General features: G+C 38.6%; 1 protein-coding gene across 2 annotated transcripts in view; it reads right to left on the bottom strand.

Annotated features, from left to right (window-relative positions):
- LOC137625985 (cell adhesion molecule Dscam2-like) overlaps positions 1 to 20,198 on the bottom strand; it is a 2,034,023-nt gene that overhangs the window by 310,521 nt on the left and 1,703,304 nt on the right. The window lies entirely within an intron of this gene.

The raw sequence follows: 20,198 nt of genomic DNA, 5'->3' as shown, positions 1-20,198 counted from the left end.
GATGATCAAAGCTATTCTCAAGCATCACGATGGCAAGTGACAATGTAGTTTTTAGCTATGAGATGAAGCGAGTATTCTCAAGTAACACGATGGTAAGTGACAAGTAGTTTGTAGCACTGAGATGGCCTGAGGTGTTGTTAAGTAGCATGATGGTAATTGACATGGTAATTTGAAGCTCTGGATTGAACAGAGTTATTTTCAAGTAACATGATGGCAAGTGACATTGTGGTATGTAGCTCTACGATGAACAGAGCTATTCTCAAGTAACAAGATGCTAAGTGACATAATAGAGCGTAGCTATGAAATGGACAGAGTTACTCTCAAGTAACAAGAGGCTAAGTGACATAATAGAGCGTAGCTATGAAATGGACAGAGTTACTCTCAAGTAACAAGAGGCTAAGTGACATAATAGAGCGTAGCTATGAAATGGACAGAGTTACTCTCAAGTAACAAGAGGCTAAGTGACATAATAGAGCGTAGTTCTGAGACCAAGAGTTATTCTCAAGTACCGCGATGGTAAGGGACAGTTTAGATTGTAGCTCTGAAATGGACAAAGCTATTTTCAAGTAACACGATGGCAAGTGACATTGTAGTATGTAGCTCTGAGATAAACAGTGTTATTCTCAAGTAACAAGATGGTAAATGACATAATAGGGTGTAGCTTTGAGATGAACAGAGTTATTTTTAAGTAACACGATGGCAAGTGACATTGTAGATTGTAGTTCTACACAATTCCAAGTGATATTGTACAGTAGTGTGTAGCTCTGAGATGAACATAACTATTCTCAAGGAACAAGATGGTAAGTGACACTGTAGTATGTAGCTCTGAAACGAACAGAGCTATTCACAAGTAACACTATGGTAAGTGACATTGTAATTTGTATCTCTGGCATGAGCAGAGCTGCTCTCAATTTACACGATGGCAAGTGACATTTGAGTTTGTAGATATGTGATGAACAGAAATAATCTAAAGAAACACGATGCCAAACGACATTGTAGTTTGTAGCTTTGAGATGAAAAGAGGCATTTCCAAGCAACACGATGGCAAGGGATATTTTAGTGTGTAGCTCTGATATGAACAGCTATTTTTAAGTAACACGATGGCAAGGAACATTGTAGTTTTGTAGCTCAGAGATGAGCAACGCTATTGTCAAGTAATGTATAACAAGTGACATTGTAATTTTAGCTTTAATATGAACAGATATATCCTCAAGCAACACAGTGACAAGTAACATTGTAGTTTCTAGCTCTGAGATGAAAAGAGCTATTTTTCAGTTTTTTTTTTTTCTTTTTCAGCACATGTCTGGAGGTCTGGGAAGAAGACAGTGATCAGGAAAGGCGTCATGAAATAAGTGATAACCCGTCCCGTACCTTACTGGAAGGGGATTTAATAAACCAAGCAGATATATATCAGTAGAACAAACCTCCATTTACACTGCTATGATTTCATTGTATGAAGAATCCTTACTTCCACTGGGTCTTATTAAATATAATAATATTACCAATGTAAGAATACCAAAAACAAAAGTTTTATATTTTCATTAACATTCCAACCTTTTCTAATGATGATGACCTGTAACAAATTTACTTATCTATCTCAAGTGATCTTAAGGTCACCGATGACGAGGTACAGATCTCAGGGGACTTTCATGATAAATGAAAATGGTGGATGCATCTTGTGAAGGGGATTGTTTATCATGGAACTTTGCCAAAGTTGTCAGAAAGTTTCGAAATATCTTGATCAATAAACAGATGTTACAAGCGATTTGTTATAGAGAATACCTGAATAAAGCAAGATGTGATAGATCACAAATTGACCAATGCCAGGAGATGTAAAAGCGAAGATGTTTTTTAGAAATATTACGAGAATATTCTTCTATTAGGAATTGATCTTATTGTCTGCATTCCTTAAATCGTTACCTCAAAAGAGTTATTGTACCTTAACTGAAACATTTCATCACATAAACAACCATTGCAAGGTGAACCCAGTTCGTAATATTTCATTTCACAACTATGAAATATAAACAAATGGGTACTGCAGTAGTTTCCATAAAGCTGTCAGGGTAAAAATACCAGATAACTTGAAATATATTAATTTTAAGGAATTCATCAATACATGAAAACTATCGTCACGCACGGCCAAATAAAACAGGGTTTGAAACATTCAAGTGAATTAGACCATGAAAAAGAGCAAAAGCTAATTTTTCTATTTGTACACTCAGAAATCATTTCTAAAGCATAAAGGAAATCTTTGTATATGAAAAGTCGACAATGCTATTAGGTTTTCTTCACAATGCAGGCCAGTTTTCGTTATCAAAGTAAGGAAACCGCAATGCATAAGTTGGAACGAAGCAAGAATAGTTCAATAAAGAAAGTTGGCACACGAGGTCAGTCATTATTAATATCCGGGTACAAAGGTATATTCAATAGAAATACGAGAGAGAGAGAGAGAGAGAGAGAGAGAGAGAGAGAGAGAGAGAGAGAGAGAGAGAGAGAGAGAGAGAGAGAGAGAGTGTTTACGTAATATTGAAAGATTATTTTTCATAATGCGATATACATAAAATTTTCCATGTGAAATGCCCGAGATTCTTTATCATTTTCTTGTTATCCTGGTAATCTTATCATTACCTATAAGTATCTTCTAGAATCTGTCAACACTTTATCTATTTCATCCGCATCTGCCCATTCTTTCTTTTCAATTTCCCATTTTTTGTTCTATTTGTCTATCCATCTCTAACCCTAACTTTCGCCAGTACTTATATCCTCTCCGATGGTTTATTTACGCATTTATGAATATTTCACTAGTCATGGTTAACAGTTTCCACAACAGCTTTTTTTTCACTCAAGGTTATGATTAATTCCATTCTCTAATGTAATCCAAGTTAACTAAATATGTCTATTTAGTTCCCCCATTGATTTTGGTTGCGACTTGTGTCATGGGTCCCCACTCCATTAATTCTTTTAATCATCTTTCTAATGCTTTTCCATCTCCATGTTTCATTCCATTTCTCATCCTATCCTTTTACCTCCTCCTCTCGTTTCTCCTAAAACGGCCAGTCATTTGGAGAATTTTTAGCACCCCTCAAGACCCCCTCTTTCTTACCCTACCCAGGACCCCTTTCTTTTTCACTCCTCTTCTTCAATATTTGAACATCATTTGCTCTGGTGTGTGTAACTTCCTCCAATGGCTGTCCCCCTCAACCTCCTGTCTCCCCTCCCACTCTACCCGCAGCATCAAGCCTCCAGACAGCTTCCCTCCCCATACCTTGGTCCTTCCTTCTATGCCCTAAGATGGAGGGTGGGGAGATCCCGTTCATTGTTAACTTTAGAAGAGGACTTCGTTAACCACCGAGAACACACACACGTGTAAGCGCACACAGACAGACACACTAAGAGACAGAAAGAGCACGCAGGAAAAATTTAGGGCGTTTGCATTTTATAATCCTGTTATGGACACCACGAAAATGACGGTAAAATTATATTCCAAGCAAATCTAGCAGAATCATCAAATTATATTTCAAGCAGAGTTGAATCACCTCTTGCACAGACAGGATGTAAACGAAAAGTTTGTTACATCTTACACTAAAACGAATCTCGCGATTCCCTTAGCCGTCTTCAGATAATAGATACTATATGTTTTTTTTTTTTTTTTTTTTTTTTTTTTTTTTAGTAGAATGATCCTATGACAAAAGAAATCCCGGTCAGATATGTATCTATCTTGTTCTATAAAAATACCTTGATAGGATATAAATTATATATTACTTTTTTACGATCAATTAATTTTTTTTTTTTTTACTGTGGCACGAACTATTTTTCGTGACCTGTCAGGTATATTTCACATCAAAATTTTTTATCATAGGCTTTTCCTTATCATTTCGTCGAGTTGTTTCCTTTTTGTCAAATTGGATTATCTATTTACAGTCAGATTTTAGACACCAGTGATTATGTTTTCCCTGTATCTTACAGCAGATTGTTTTTCGTAAGTGTAGAACACATTTATATTCTTACAAGAACAATCTCTGTCCTTGTAACAGTTTTTCCCCAAAACGAAAAATGTGCATTCTTTTCCAAAGCTAAATGATTATATTCTGCTATCCCATTTGTTTCGTTTAGATAACTCTTCTTTTCCTTATTTGCCATTATTTCCATTAGATGCTTTGTAAGTTCCTTTAAGTCCCCTTCTTTAACCATCATCAGTCCTTGATATTTGGAATTTTCTCATACTAACAGGCGATCCATGTTAATTTTACCCTCTAGCTTTGATTTTCCTTTGACTGAACCTTGATAAATTACTAATCCATAAGAGATTAGTTCTTAATATATATATATATATATATATATATATATATATATATATATATATATATATATATATATATATATATACATATATATATATATATATATATATATATATATATATATATATATATATATAGAGAGAGAGAGAGAGAGAGAGAGAGAGAGAGAGAGAGAGAGAGAGAGAGAGAGAGAGAGAGAGAGATGGATTGACCGCACAAAGCTCTTGAAATACTGAGTAGCGTTTAGTCATTGAAATTCTAAAGCAAAAAATCAGCATAGATTTAAAAAACTAAAGAAAAACGTTTTGACATGGAAAATTTTAAATAAGGATTGCATCGAGTAGTATGTTGGTAAGGGTTCTAGAAGTACATGCCTTGACAAACTAGAAATAAGTAATATAAACTATTAAAAGACGAGAATCACTGCAAATAAAATTCGCGAAGCAAAGGGAATATCTTCTGAGAAATAAAACATATAACAAGGTCTATTTATAGAAAATTCTCACTGAGGAATGGAAAATGTTTGAAAAGAGAAAATTATTGCAGGGCATGGGCAATCCTATACTGCAATAAGAGGCCAAAATAGTTAGGTACATAATCTTCGTATTTCTGCACTGTTTATCCTTCAGTTGGTTTTACTTGGGCTAATATGGTATTTATCCAGTTAAAAAAAAATAGTTTACTAGCAGCCTTTCTAAAACATTTGTGCCATTACTTAGGAAAATGTCATAGTACGGAATAAAATTAACATACAAGACGTCTTATTGAATCCTCCTGTGGGATATAAATAACTAGTCTGATGTGGTTATACTGTGGCAGACCTTTCTCGGGGAAATGATCAACTGGTGTGGCAATGCGGCTTTGCGATAAAAGACAGACCGAATCTAGAATTAAATAATGGCTAAGAATAATACACGCTGTAACTACACAATTATTCTAAACATTATGTGGAATCAAATGTATACGCATACAGCTTGAGTAGAGTAAATTTTCTATTTTACATATATTGTGCCAAAAACCACTAAAATTTACCAGTGAAGAGGAAGCCTAAAAAATATGTAACCTTTTAAGTCTTTTTTCGGAACCTTTACACAGCCGATATCTCCCACTAAGAAGATTTTAGCATTCTCTAACCGTGTTACGAGGGTTTTATTTTTCAGATTATTCTTATTATAATTTACGGAATACAATAACAAAAATTATCTGGCCGCATTAAGAAAAAATTACGAAAAACAGTATCAACAGAGAAGGAAACCTGGCATGAAGGAAATGAGTTAACAATTTGATAAAATATTTGTGAAAACTGAAAAGCTTCATTACCTACCTTTGACTAATCAATGATGACAAGATTTCTAAAAGCCAAGATAGAAGAAGCGGATGGAACGACACAATCGATATAGGTGCCATCGAGGTACCATAACACGAAAATTCTTTGTAACGCATGTTTAAAGTACCATTTCTAATCTATATCACTACATATTAAGGCCACGGCATATAACAAATCCAGATAATACTACCAGCCAAAACGGACTTTGGACAACAATAGTGTATCATAAATGAAACCTGCTAAATTCGAGGTACTTACGAATCCGTCGAAATCTTTATCAGCACCATAAAGAGTATTGCCACCGAAATGTAAGATTTCAGATATCAGTTCGTGAACCAGCAATTCCAGTGTATGTGTATTTCATTCACGCTAATGCAGGATAATGCTATTGCCTTTTCACCTATCACTCTCTCCCGCACTGATAATAGATAAACCTGTTTAAGCTTGCCACTGTATGTCAGTTTTAGGATTTAGTGGCATTGTTCACCTCAACTATTTGTATATAAGCTCGTTGTCTTTTTGAAGAAAATTAAGTTACATTCACCTTGCCTTTCTGTTAGTACCTAACAGCTACCTGGCGACGTTGGTGACCACTGGAGGATCATCTAACCACCTTTTCACCTACCTCAGTGCCCTACATTTTTTACAATGCTTGTTACCGACCCTGTCTCTTCGACCCACGCCACATTGATGAAACTGCCACCCTTTACCAGCAGAGAAGCGTTTACCTTGTTCCAGCATGCAAAAGTTCAGTTCCCCATCAAGGATGGGACTCGTTCTAGCACCAAAGCCAACTATGTCCCTGCGGTGATCGCCGAGGACACTTTTGAAGAAATCTCCAATTGGCTTTGATACCAAGGGGATGCCCCAATAGCATATGGCCCGCACAAAATATAACTCCTGGAGCAGTACTAGTCATCACCAGCTGACCGTATAGCCAAGCTTTTTCAGCTCTCTTCGCTCTAAGGGATATGACCAGTATAGCTCGCTGGCAACATGCTCGCTGGCAACCTGCCAAAATCAGTCCTCCCCAGGAAGTGATCCTTTGGGTAAGACGCCTACCCTAACCTGAAAGCGCCGCCATCCCCGATGTCGATACCTTGTTCATAAAGGACCTGATAACCAAAGTTAATGCCTTTATGGATAACCACTTCACCACTTTTAAGACCTCCATCAACACCTCCACTCCTGACGAAGAGGACAACCATTCAACATTGACCGAAGCTGACGTGAATGGGGTAAGTCACAGATGCTTGCCCCAAGACATGCTGGAGAGGCAACAAGGCTGCCCATCACCCACATATGCCACTCCTCACTCACGCCCCAGCCAACAACCTCTACAGCCACTTACTGACACCTAATATTAATATTGATATTATTACTATTATTATTATTGTTATTTTTATTATTATTATCATTATCATTAAATTTTTATTATTATTATTATATTATTATCATTATTATTATTATCATTATTATTATTATCATTATTATTATTATTACTCACCAAGCTACCACCCCAGTTGGAAAAACAGGATGCTACAAGTGCAGAGGCTCCAACAGGGAAAATAGCCCAGTGAGGAAAAGAAAACAGAAATAAGAGAAGTAATTAGAATAAAATATTTTAGGAACAGTAACAATAATAAAATAAATATTTCATATATAATCTATAAAAACTTAACAAAATAAGAGGAAGATAAATAGATAGAGTAGTGTGCCCGAGTATACCCTCAAGCAAGAGAACTCTACCCCAAGACAGTGGAAGACCGTGGAACAGACGCTATAGCACTACCCAAGACTAGAGAACAATGGTTTGATTTTGGAGTGTCCTCCAAAAAGAGCCACAGTTCTGCTACTACCATTTCAGATTTGGGACTGCAAAGAAACGTGCTATTGGTTATCAAGGGCCAAAAACCTTGTAAGTAGGCCATCGTTGGTGGCGGTGCCTCCCTTGTCACTAATCTTTCCTATCTACATGATGCAGACACTGGTATGGGTTTGGTGGACACTGGTACTTGCAGTTCCCTTCTACCAATGACACTCCCCAAGACAAGACAGTCATTCTACCCCTGCTTATGTCTGCCTGGTAGCTGCCAACAGATCTGAGATCTGTTGGCTCGTACTATTGTTTGGGAGTGCCAGATACCATTGGAAGTTCCTCATTGCCGACGTATCATTGCCAATACTAGGTGAGGATCTTATTTCTTATTTCCACTTCCTGGTTGATGTGATACATCAACGTTTATTCAACGCAGACTTACGCTCATCAACACCTCTTCAATCTGGCCCCTCCAACGTTGCACTCCACATCAGCGCACTCACAGATGCCTATGCCAACCTCCTTATGATGTACAGGAAGTCTTCCATCCTGCACTTCACCAAATGCCCAAGGTTGGTTACAATCAAGCACGATATTTATCACCATATTAAGAGGATGTGTCCCCATTGTTTGCCAGATTCAGGCATCGGGCACCGGATCGTTTGGTAGCCGTTAATCAAATGCTTACCGAAATGAAAGAAATTGACCTTTGCTAAAAGGCATCAAACCTATGGTGGTCGCCTTACAAATTTTCCTGTAGAAGGATGGCTCCCTGTGCCCTTGTGGGAATTAGAAGCATCTGAGCATGCAGACAGAATTGGATTACTGCCACATCCCCAACATTGCACAAAGCGAAGGTGTTCCCCACTCTCAACTTCCTAAGAGGTAGTATCAGGTAACCGTGAACATAATAGAGATCCCCAAGACCGCCATCCTCATCCCCTTCGATAAATACATATTCAATTACTCCTGCTTTTGCCTTCATAACACTGGGAGCACTTTTCAACGCCTCAAGGATAGCATCTTAAGGGACTTCCTTTTCTATGTATGTTATTTGGACGACATACTTGTGTTTTCTTCCTCCAAAGAGTAACACCTCCATCACCTAGGCATTGTTCTTAACTGCCTACAGCAGAACAGCTTTGTTGTCCAGTACAACAAGTGTACCTTTGTCGAAAACGAAGTATCGTTCTTAGGGCACCGCATCACTCCTCAAGGCATCCACCCATCCCTGAAAAGTTATCAGCTGTTAGGAACTACCCTAAGCCCTTGACCGTCAAAGCGCTGCAAGAATTCATGGGCATGATAAACTATTATCACTGGTCCCTGACAGCTATCGGTTTGCCACCCCCCCTCTATGGCTCTCTGAAGGGCAAACCAAATCACCTGAAGTGGGGTCCCATTCAGGATGTGGGCTTCTGCAAAGCAAAGAATGCCCTACCAACTGCGGCTGCTCTCACTTTACCATGCCACATGCCTCTCTCTCCACTGATGCAAGTGACGTCCCTATTTGTGCAGTACTCAGATGGTTAATGGGTCGCCCCATCCATTGGCTATCTTCAGTAGAAAATTGTTCAAAATGGAATCCGGCTACTCTATCTTCAACCACGAATTACTGGCTGTGCATTTGGCTTTCCGTCTCTTTCGCCACTTATTGAAGGGTACACCCTTGGTCATTTGCATGGACCAAATGCCCCTGGTGCATATTTTCACTTGACAGTTTGATGCCTGTTCCGCAGGTCAACCCCGACACCTCTCTGCCGTGGCTGAATACAACTTCTCCCTTCAACATTTCCCTGGGGAAATGAAGGTCCCTGCCAATGCCCTGCCAAGAAACACATAGGTCACCTTTTACTTGGGACTACATTACAACACCTTGATAGAAGCCCAACGAAAAGATCTAGATTACCAAACATGTAGGGCATCCTGCATTTCTCTCCACTGGGAAGACATCACCCTCAAATACCACCCTCTTCTATGAAGTCAATACTGGTAGACCTCGACCGTTGATACCTAGCCCCCTGCACCAACAGGTGTTTGATTTCATCCATGGCCTCTCAAACCCCTTGCATCAATATACTGCATAGCTACTAAAAATGAAGTTCATTTGGCACGGCATTGCTGAAAATACTAATGATTGGGTCCACGCCTGTAGTACATTGACACAGATTCTGGAGTGGGCACCTTTCCTCAACTTCAGCGTCTAATTGCCCACATTCACGTAGACATTGCCAGTGTATATGTTTTGTTATGCAGCTCTTAGGCTGTAAAGTAATTATCTTTACAGCCTTATCTATTCACTGTTTTTGTTTTGCTATTAGGCTATTGGGTTGTTATGTACTGTAATTGTCTTTTCAGCCCTATCTATTTACTGTACAATCCCTAACTGATCGCCATTCTGTTATTAGAGTGCTGTGTACTAGGTTATGGTCTTTGTGTGTGGTTAGCTGTAAATAAAGACTCATTATTTCACCTGAGAGTATTGTGTATTGTCTGTTGAATCCAGTCCTTACCAACTTACTGGCGTGGTGACAGCAATTTCTAACTCTCGTCTACTTGAAAAAAAAAAAAGACTGTGGAGGTTGCTGAATAACTAACTGGTTTCTACATACATGCTAGACCTTCACTAAATGTGATAGACTTTACTGGCATTTCTTTTTACTTGTGAACGTGATCTGCAGTTTTGTGATTTAATATTATTTAAATTGCGTCTACAGAACTATGGCTAGTACACACCGGGCACCAGCGCAATGGTGTCTTGGGAAGTCTGATACAGTGAATTCTTTTGAAAATTCGAAACAGAATATACAAAATACACGTCCCATTCATCCTGAATTGCCTAAACCAGTGATTTCCAACCTTTGTCACCTCAAGGAACCCCAAGACAATTCTTCTCATGCCAAGGAATCCCCCCCCCCCTCTCTCTCTCTCTCTCTCTCTCTCTCTCTCTCTCTCTCTCTCTCTCTCTCTCTATATATATATATATATATATATATATAAACAAAGCATGCATGGGAAATAGAAAAATAAAAATATAGTTAAAGGTTGTAAAAGTATAAAAGACGTGTATTTGATATGATTTTACTTCTGTATAGAGTGCAGTATGATAGTGTTCAAGAACAGTTCTTCAATAATAGTAGTTACATGACTTAAAATATAAAAAGCATGTAATACAAAATCAAAATAGGCTTTACCATTAGACATGTTTAATGTGATACTTGGGCTTGCTTTTCTTTGCACAATTTCTCAATATTTGGCCGAACTTCTGACAAACCCACCCACAGTTCTTCCTCAACAGACAGAAGCCGATTTCTAAATTTGCTTTTTACAGTAGTAAGACATGAAAAACCTTGCTCACAAAGGTAAGACGTTGAAAATTGGAGTAAAATATCCAATGGTTTTTCTGAAACAACTGGGTAATCTTCTCTTACAGAAATCCAAAACACACCAAGTGGTACTTTATTAAACTTTATCCTCAAGGTTCTATCACACTTTAGTTCAGTTATTTCTTCCTCTTCTTGTAGACTGAGCAGGTTTCCCGAAATTGAAGATTTCTAACCCAGTCATACAAATCTGACGATAAGGAAGGGAAATACTTATCAAATTTTACAGCAAGTGATTCCAAATGACACGTAATAAAGGGTATGATTTCTTGATAATCAGTCTCGGTTTCTACTTGTCGTAGGAGGGGAAACATCTCAACATTGCCTCTCGAGAGATGTTTTTTTCCAAACAGCAAGTTTATTCTTGAAAGCATTAAGCCTGTCTGTCGAGGTCAGAATGTTTTCCTGTCGACCCTGCATGCTGGAGTTCAGGTTATTTAAATGGTGATAGATATTTGCCAAATAAGCTAATTCCATCTGCCAGTCTGTTGATTCAAGATTTTCACAAAAACTCTCTTTATTGGTCTCTTTGAAGAAAATGAACAATTCTTCTCAAAGTTCAAAAACCCTTGAGAAAACTTTCCCTCTGGTAAGCCATCTGACTTCAGTGTGTAAAAGGAGTGTTACATGATCTTCTTGCATATTTTCACATAACTTTGCAAACATGCGAGACTTAAGAGGGCGCTGCTTTATAAAATTGACCATGTTAACAGTTACATCTAAAACTAGCTTTAGTTCAGGGCCAATAGTTTTTGAAACAAGAACTTCTCGTTGGAGAAAACAATGAGTCGTTATAACTTCAGGGTTTATTTCTTTCATAAGTGATACAAATCCTTTCACTGACCCAGTCATGGAGGGAGCACCATCTGTGCATATTCCAACACACTGATTTCAGTCCAATCCACAAGATTCCAGGTATAAAGAAATTGTGTTAAAAATATCTTGCCCCTTGGTGGTGTCTGGAAGCTCTTAACAACAAAAACCTTCTCCATCATTTTACCCTCATTTTCTAATCGAACAAATGCTAGCAGTTGGGCTTTACCCGTTACATCAGCCGACTCATCAACTTGTAGGGCAAACTTTGCATCTTTCAGTATTTCAGACAATATGTCTGAAATATTTCGGAACATGTCATTCACACGCCTACTAACTGTATTATCAGAAACAGGAACTTTGTTTATTTCCCTCACGGCTTCCTCCTTCCTCGCCAATCAGTGCCTTCACTATTATTTTACAAGCAGGCATTATTAAACCCTCAGCAATAGTATGGCTTTTCTTTTTTTTAGCAACTAGTTCAGCCACTAGATAGCTTGCTTCTTGGGCCTTCTCACTTGTCGTTACCTTCTTTTCAAAGAACTTTCTTTGCTTTTTCTGTGAATCCACAAGTCTTTGAAAATAATCAACTGATTTATTAGACAAGTGGCTGTGATTAGTAGAGAAATGTCGCTTTAACTTGGCGGGGGCCATAGCTGTGTTAGCTAGTTTTTTCCCAACAAATTATACATGATGGAAGAGGACAGCTTTTGTCTCCTGTCCATGTGAATCCAACAGCCAGATAACTTTCACTATAATGCCAAATTTTTTTGTCACTCGCTTCTTCTTTGCTTGTACTTGCTTGAGGATCATTTTCCCTCTCTTCATCACCTTCTTCATGAATTGAATGCTTCCTTTTTAAATATCTCAGCATCTCGGTTTTTCACAATAACTAAAAGACTGTAAGAGTGGATGGTTGCTCTGTTCAAGACACACTAATCAAGAGATGAAAACGGGACTACAGGAGTGTAAGCGAATCAGCTCGTATCATGTTTGAAATCCAATGTCCATACGATATGGGTATGCTTCATGACTTATGCCACCTGGACACGTTGAATTTCATTGCTCGCCTTCTGTGGAAACCATTGCACTGTCCTTTTGAATACCTACTTATAGTAAAATTAAGAAAAATAATGTATATATATATATATATATATATATATATATATATATATATATATATATATATCTAATTAAGAATAAAATAGATAATATATACTGTATATATATTATACGATATGCTGAAAAAATACAAAAATAAAGTAGAGGCCTATAACTTCTCATGGTATGTTTACCGGATTAGAAAAAAAAATATTTATATATGTATATATATATATACAAATAGATAATAATTAGATAAAACATAAATTTTCGGGGAACCCTTGGAGATCGTTCGTGGAACCCGAACCCCGGTTGGGAATGGCTGGCCTACACTAATTAAGCAACGTTATGGCACAGAATCACGCTTGCGGACTTTGGCCTCCATAAAACTTGAAATATCGCAGGACTTGTCTTCATTATTGGATGAAATTAACACCACTGACAAAACTTGAATATTACATTCTTCAGCCTCTCGTGACAAATCCCATATGGGATGGTCTGCTGTTTCACAATCAGAACGATTCCTCAAAAAGAGACAATTATTTAGACCCCAATGTTCCTGTCCTTTGTGTGGTCAGGCAGGCCATGCCCATGATAATTTTCTTAGTGAATGTACATATTTACCAATACAAGATCGCAAGTATATGGCGAACATATGACAGATATTATAAATTCTTGATGAGTGCTCAGGGGATGTCAGCGAAAAAGCTCCTGTTGAACTGGAACATACTCCGTGTATGCCTGAAATGCACTCAACTCTACGTATACAAGTCCGACAGTCACCATATCTTGATACATTTTACAACTATCACACAGTCAGAGTTATACTGAACAGTATGGCAACTGGTAACATGATACCTTTGTCTGCTGCCAAACGTCTTGATTTGCCAATCACCAAGAGTTTCCAATATGCCTATCACGCTGATGCTCATCTTCCCTAACTGAGTGACGGGAAGTTAGCTTCGACATGACACGGGACAATCAAAGTTTCAAGTTTCATGGTCTTGTCCTGGAAAACCTGTATGTGGATATACTCGCTGGAACTCCCTTTATGGAATATAATGACATCTCAGTTCGTCCAGCTAAGCGTATTATTATGTTGCAGGATGGTACTGTGTGCAAGTATGGGTTATATGACTCTGAAGGTACTTGCCATGTAGTTCGTCATGCTTACCTCATCAGACCTCAATCCTATACCACTACTGTTTGGCTGGGAGAATTCATAGAGCTTAACCTCCCCCAATGACTTGTCGGACTCTATTTATGTGCTTGAGCCTCGTTGTGGCAATTTTAATGTCATTCAGGAGTCTAATGTTTGGCCTCCACCATCTCTCATATCCAGTGTTTCTGGGAAGATTCGCATCCACGACGACACCAAAATCCCACAAACCATAAAGTCTTCCAAACATTTTTGTCAAGTACGCCCAGTTTATATTCCAGAGACAGCTCCAAACATGGGCGATGTCCCATTTGAACTGACTAAAGCATATCCCAGTTCTAAAGGCAACACTTTGAATACTGTCGCTGTTCCTGTGGACCCAGATAACTCCTTCCTCCAACATACACTAGCAAGTTTAGGGAGTTACTCACCAGGTATGACGACGTTTTTGATCCTTTAATAACTATATACAACAGTGCCTCTGTACCCTTTAAATTTGTGGTCAATATGGGCTCAGTAAAATCTCTGCAGTATAAAGTCTGGTAGAATTGCAACGGAATTTCAATGAACTCGAAAACACAGGTGTATTTGCTTGTCCAGATGTTGGTATCAATGTCTAATATCTAAATTTGTCATTCCTTATAAAGAAACCCAGTAGTGGTTTTCGATTAGACATCGCCTTTGCTATGTTGGACGATTTAGTAAACCACAGCCCTCCCTCAAGCCTGACGTGGATTCCTCTCTACGTCTTATAAGACGATGGAAGTACATAATTTCAACTGGCCTTAGCAATGTATTTTACCAAATTTCACTGGCTAAGGAATCAATGAAATACTATGGTGTAGCTACACCCTTCAGAGGTGTTCGAGTTTATGTTAGATCTGCCATGGGCATGCCAGGCTCAGAAACAGCCCTTGAAGAACTAACCTGCCGAGTTTTAGGACATTTATTAGAAGAAGGTGTAGTTGCAAAGCTTGCTGATGACCTCTACTGTAGTGAGAATCCACTGGAGGACCTGTTAAAGTTTGTTAATGACCCTGCAAACCAACAATCTAAAATTACCAGCCAAAAAGATGGTCATTGGTTCATCAACTGTCAGCATTCTTGGTTGGGTATAGCGCTAGGGTTCACTCTCTGCCAGTCCACATTGTATTTCAATTTTAGCAACATGTTCTCCTGAAAAAGTGTCTAGCTTACGTTCCTTCATTGGTGCATACAAGTTCTTGGCACGTGTAGTGCATTGATGCTCAAAGGTTCTTTCTGCTCTGGATGATGCTGTGGCTGGTTGTCTAAGTCAAAAGAAAATAAACTTGAAGGGAAGCTTAACTGACGCGTTCCAGTCAGCAGAGAGAGCGTTATCCTCCAACTGTACTATCAGCTGTACGCTCGTCCTGAAGATCAGCTGTGGATCATAACTGATGGGTCTGTCAAGCAGAATGGAACAGGTGCCACACTGTGATGGATCTCAATGTCTGGCAGGGTTTTTCAGCGTCAAGCTCAGAGGCAAACAAGTAACATGACTGCCATGCGAGATAGAAGGCCTCTCTATCTGCCGCAATGAAAGATTTTCCACCATTCATCCTCCAGTCCGCTCATAAAACCTGCATATTCACAGCCAGTAATCCTTGCGTTCAGGCATATGAAAAGCTATGTAGAGGAGAGTTCTCAGCTAGTCCAACATTTTCTAATTTTCTGTCGACCATAAGCCGTTTCCAGGCTTCTCTTCACCATCTGAAAGGTTCTGTAAACGTTCCCTTGGACTTTGCCAGCTGCAACGCACCTGATTGTGACAACCTGCAATATCAAATATGTTTCTTTGTAAACAGATTCGAGGACTGTGTAGTTTGAGCATCTAATGTGAATAAAATAATGTCTGGAGACATAAAATTACCATTCACGAATCGCTCTGCATGGCAGTCCCTGCAGTCTGATTGTTTTGATATTAGATGCAGCCAAGCTCATCTTGTTCAAAGGAATAAGATCATCAAAGAAGTTGAATAAGATAAAGGATATCAAGCGATATCTAAATTCGGTCACAATAGTAAGGGATGGTGTCCTTATTGTTTGCTGAGACAATGCATTCCAGCCACCATGTGAGTGCATAGTTGTCCTGTGCCAGATCCTTAATAGACTATTGACAGCAATCCACATTCGGTTAAACCATCCGTCGTCCTACCAGCTTCGATTAGTCATGCAGAGGCATTTTTTGGGATTGAATATGGATTGTGCAATTGTACGTGTTACAGGCAGCTGCCACCAATGTGCCTCACTGGAAAAGGTGGCATACTGTCTCCAACAACAAACTTCAGAAACACCACCAGAAAGAGTAGGAAAAAGGTTTTCTGCTGATGTTAAGATGCAAGAACGTCAAATGATTTTGGTAGTGCCCGAGTGTATCTCATCTTTTACCTGCTCAGCAATGATTACAGATGAGCGCCGTGAAAATCTTGTGCAGCTGTTATTTGAAATGCGATCTATGAACAGCCCACTGGCAGTTACATGAAAAGATGCAGCACCAGCTTTCAGGTCACTCATTGGTTACAAGTTTCTGGGTTGTTATGGCCTTTCCATTGTCATTAGTAGGACTAAAAATCCAAACAAAAACCCTGTAGCTGATAGGGCAATACAGGAACTTGAAAATGAGTAACTTCAAATTGATTCGGCTGGTTTTGTGATGTCGTCCTTGCATCTTGACACTGCGACTGCTAGACTAAACTCTCATTTCCGGTCGTCGAGACTATTAGCAAATGAAATGTGGACTCAGTGAGACCAGTTCACATGAGACCAAATCCCTGTCACAGATCAGCGCATGATTATAGATAAACACTGTCGGCGGGAGAAAAACCACTCTTACTGTGAAAAGGCTAAATGCCCCAAAGGATTACGTCCCACGTCACCTTCCATATCTGTAGGTAACCTTATATATTTAGATGCAGAAAGTTCCAAAAGCCGGATTCGAGATCGTTACTTAGTTGGGTCTGTGTTGGATGGTTGGTGTGGTATAAAAAAGTTTATGGGGTCTCAGATCCACAGGGAGACACATGGGGTTCACACTATGGATTGTTACAAAGTTCCTGCCTTGTCCGCGACCAACAAAACTTTAGCTTCTGAGAGTGATTCATAACAGTTTTCTTCAGACGAAGTACTTGATGGTGGATGCTCTACATTGCGTGCTCCACCGGTGATTCCTGAAGTGTTGTCCTCAGCTGAATTACTTGTCCATCATTCTGATTCACCAGTGTTTAGTCATGGTTCTGTGGATAAAGTTGCTCATTTTGTTTCACTTCGACGTTCTGCCAAAACAGAAGCAGACCTAAATATCTTGACAGCTACTGTGCTGAATTATGAGTGCTTGGAGTAAAGTAATCTCCTGGTTCCAAGGGGCAGTTGATACCTACACAAAATGTCTGTTTGCAAATGTTTTATAACTGGCCAGAATAATCCAGCAGTGCATGAGGAAAGGCTAACCAGTGATGGCAACTTTAACTTTGTCCCCTGTGAATTACATAGGACACATCATATCTAGGTTGTCATTAACAAGAGACAAATGGTGCAGTGTATTTTTATGCTTGTATTTTTTTTTATGAAGTATCAATTTTGGAAAAGTAGAAAATATGCCTTTTTAAAATGTTTTGAACTTATGTACATGTATGTTTTTTCATGCTATTTTTGCTTCATGTTTTCATTTACGTTAACTGTTCCTTTCTGTAACTCAAAAATTTACTGCATATTGTAAAAAAAAAAAGAAAAAAAAGTGGTCGTGTCAGTGTACATGTTATGTTATTCGGCTGCTAGGTAATTATCGTTAAAGCCTTATCTATCTACTGTATATATGTTTTGCTATTCGGCTATTGGGTTGTTATGCAATTGTCTTTTCAGCCCTATCTATTTCCTGTACAATCCCCGCCTGTTCAGCATTCTGTTATTAGACTGCTGTGGACTAGGTTGTGGTCTTTGCATGTGCTTAGCTGTAAATAAAGACTCATTATTTCACCTGCGAGTATTGTGTATTGTCTATTGAATTCAGCCCTTACCAACTTATTGGCGTGTAGTGGGACTCCTACCTACCTCACAAGTACAATATTAACTGTTTACCATCATTATCAGCTCCACTCATTTGTCGAAGCCATCCCCATGCAAACTGCAACGTTTGTCTTATGTACATCGACCCTACTCTCAGGGTGGATAGCGAGATTTGGTATCCTTGAGCATATTACTTCTGACAGGGGTACCACTTTCATCTCTCAATTGTGGACATCATTAGCGAATCTCCTTGGAATCACCATACATTAGACAACTTCCTATACCCCTGCAGCCAACGGAATGGTAGAACATTTTCATTTCACCCTCAAAGGAGCTCTGATGTCTCGCTGCAATGACTCCAACTGGTTTACTCAGCTTCCCTGGGTTTCCTTGGTAATAAGGACCATTCTTAAAGACGCCCTGGATGTCTTGGCAGATGAAATGGTGTATAGTGATCTGTTGGTCTTCCCTGCTGAATGTTTTACGTCTGCAACCTTCTCCGTCAAACTCCAGTGCCTACATCGCATTGTGGGGAAATTTTCTTCCTGCCATCAGACTTACAACCCCTCAATGATGCAGCACATACAGAAATATTTAAACATCACAACACATGGCTTTGTGTACACTGACACTTGGAAGCCACCACTGTCATCCCCTTATACTGCCCCTTTCCTCGTTATCTGTCGCAATCAGAAGGCTTTCTTCATTAGCAATCGTGGCAAAGAAGACTGGGTCTCCTTTGATCACACAAAACCTGTGTATCTCCTACATAAGACCCGGTCGCCTACAGTTTGCCTCTCTAGGGCAGGGCACACTAGTCCACATGTATGCCTCCTTTAGGGGGGGGGGCAATGAAACACGTGTTAATTTCATACCCACTCGTACACTTTAATGCTATTGTTTTTTTCCCTCGCTCTCTACCACACTGATAATATAAAAGCCTATTCATGCAATTGTTGGAAATTTGTGCCATTGTTTCCCTCAATCCTTTGAATTAGGGTCATATTATTATCCTCTAAAATTAGGTAAAGGGGTGGGGGGTGGGATATTCTAGATTAATTGACATTCATCATACAAAGAGGTGAAAGGAACCGACAGATTTGAGCTTAAAATAATTTATAGGTGTCTGGGTTGTCATGCATACAGATATAAATCCTTTAAGAGCTAATTCTTACTTACCAAATGGTATACACGATATCTACTTTTAATACAATGATTAAAATACATTTAATTAACATTCAATCTTTATTTATGACAACAAAACCCATATAGAAAGAAATCATACAATTGAAAAAAAACTGTTTTTTTTTTTTTTTTTTTTTTTAAATGCTAGGGTTCATGTATGATTGAAAAAATTATACCCTTGATATATAAATTTCTTAAATATATTCTTCCTTTCTCAATGCATAAACAAACGTGTTTTAAAGTTTTAAAACCAATTAGCAAATATGTAAACAGAGATGCTTAAATATACAGTCCTCATCCATGTAGGCCTGGGTCTTCCAACTCTTCTAGTACCTTATGGAGTCCAGTTAAATGTTTGGTAAGCTAATCTCTCTAGGGGAGCGCGAGAAGCATGACCAAACCACCTCCATCTACCCCTCATCATGATCTCATCCACATATGGCCCACCTAGTAATCTCTCTTATAGTTTTATTTCTAATCCTGTCCTGCCATTTAACTCCCAATATCCTTCTGAGGCTTTGTTCTCAAATCTACCTAAATCTGTTAGAGATTATTTCATTGTCATACCATGACTCATGTTGTGGCGGGATGTAGAAAAAATTCTTAACATAAAAAACTTTTCGCTTACGTTATCATCAACTGGACTATTGAGCAGAAGGAACAGCAAAACAAATCATAGCATTATAACTATATTTCTTACAAACCAAAACACTTAATGCACTAATCAAAAACATTCAAATAACCTAATACTTATTATAATTGGTCCTTAAACTATAATCCTTAAAACTATACTTATTACAAACAACTTCAAATAAACCCCCAAGCTCAATGTTTGATATAGAAAACCAACCACATTCAAAATAACTCCCCAGAAACACAAAACTTGAAGATGATATAGACCATAACATATATATATATATATATATATATATATATATATATATATATGCACACAGACTCTTGTCTAAAAAGGCCAAAAAACGGATTTTGAGCGAAGCGAAAAATCTATTTTTGGGTGAGATAGCCATGACGTCCTGATGGAAGGTTCCTTCAGTAGCTTCCTGAGGGTATATATGACTACAGTAGA

This window comes from Palaemon carinicauda, chromosome 2, assembly GCF_036898095.1.
Source record: "Palaemon carinicauda isolate YSFRI2023 chromosome 2, ASM3689809v2, whole genome shotgun sequence".
In the NCBI taxonomy this organism is placed as follows: Eukaryota; Metazoa; Arthropoda; class Malacostraca; order Decapoda; family Palaemonidae; genus Palaemon; species Palaemon carinicauda.
This window is presented reverse-complemented; position numbering and strand designations above follow the sequence as displayed.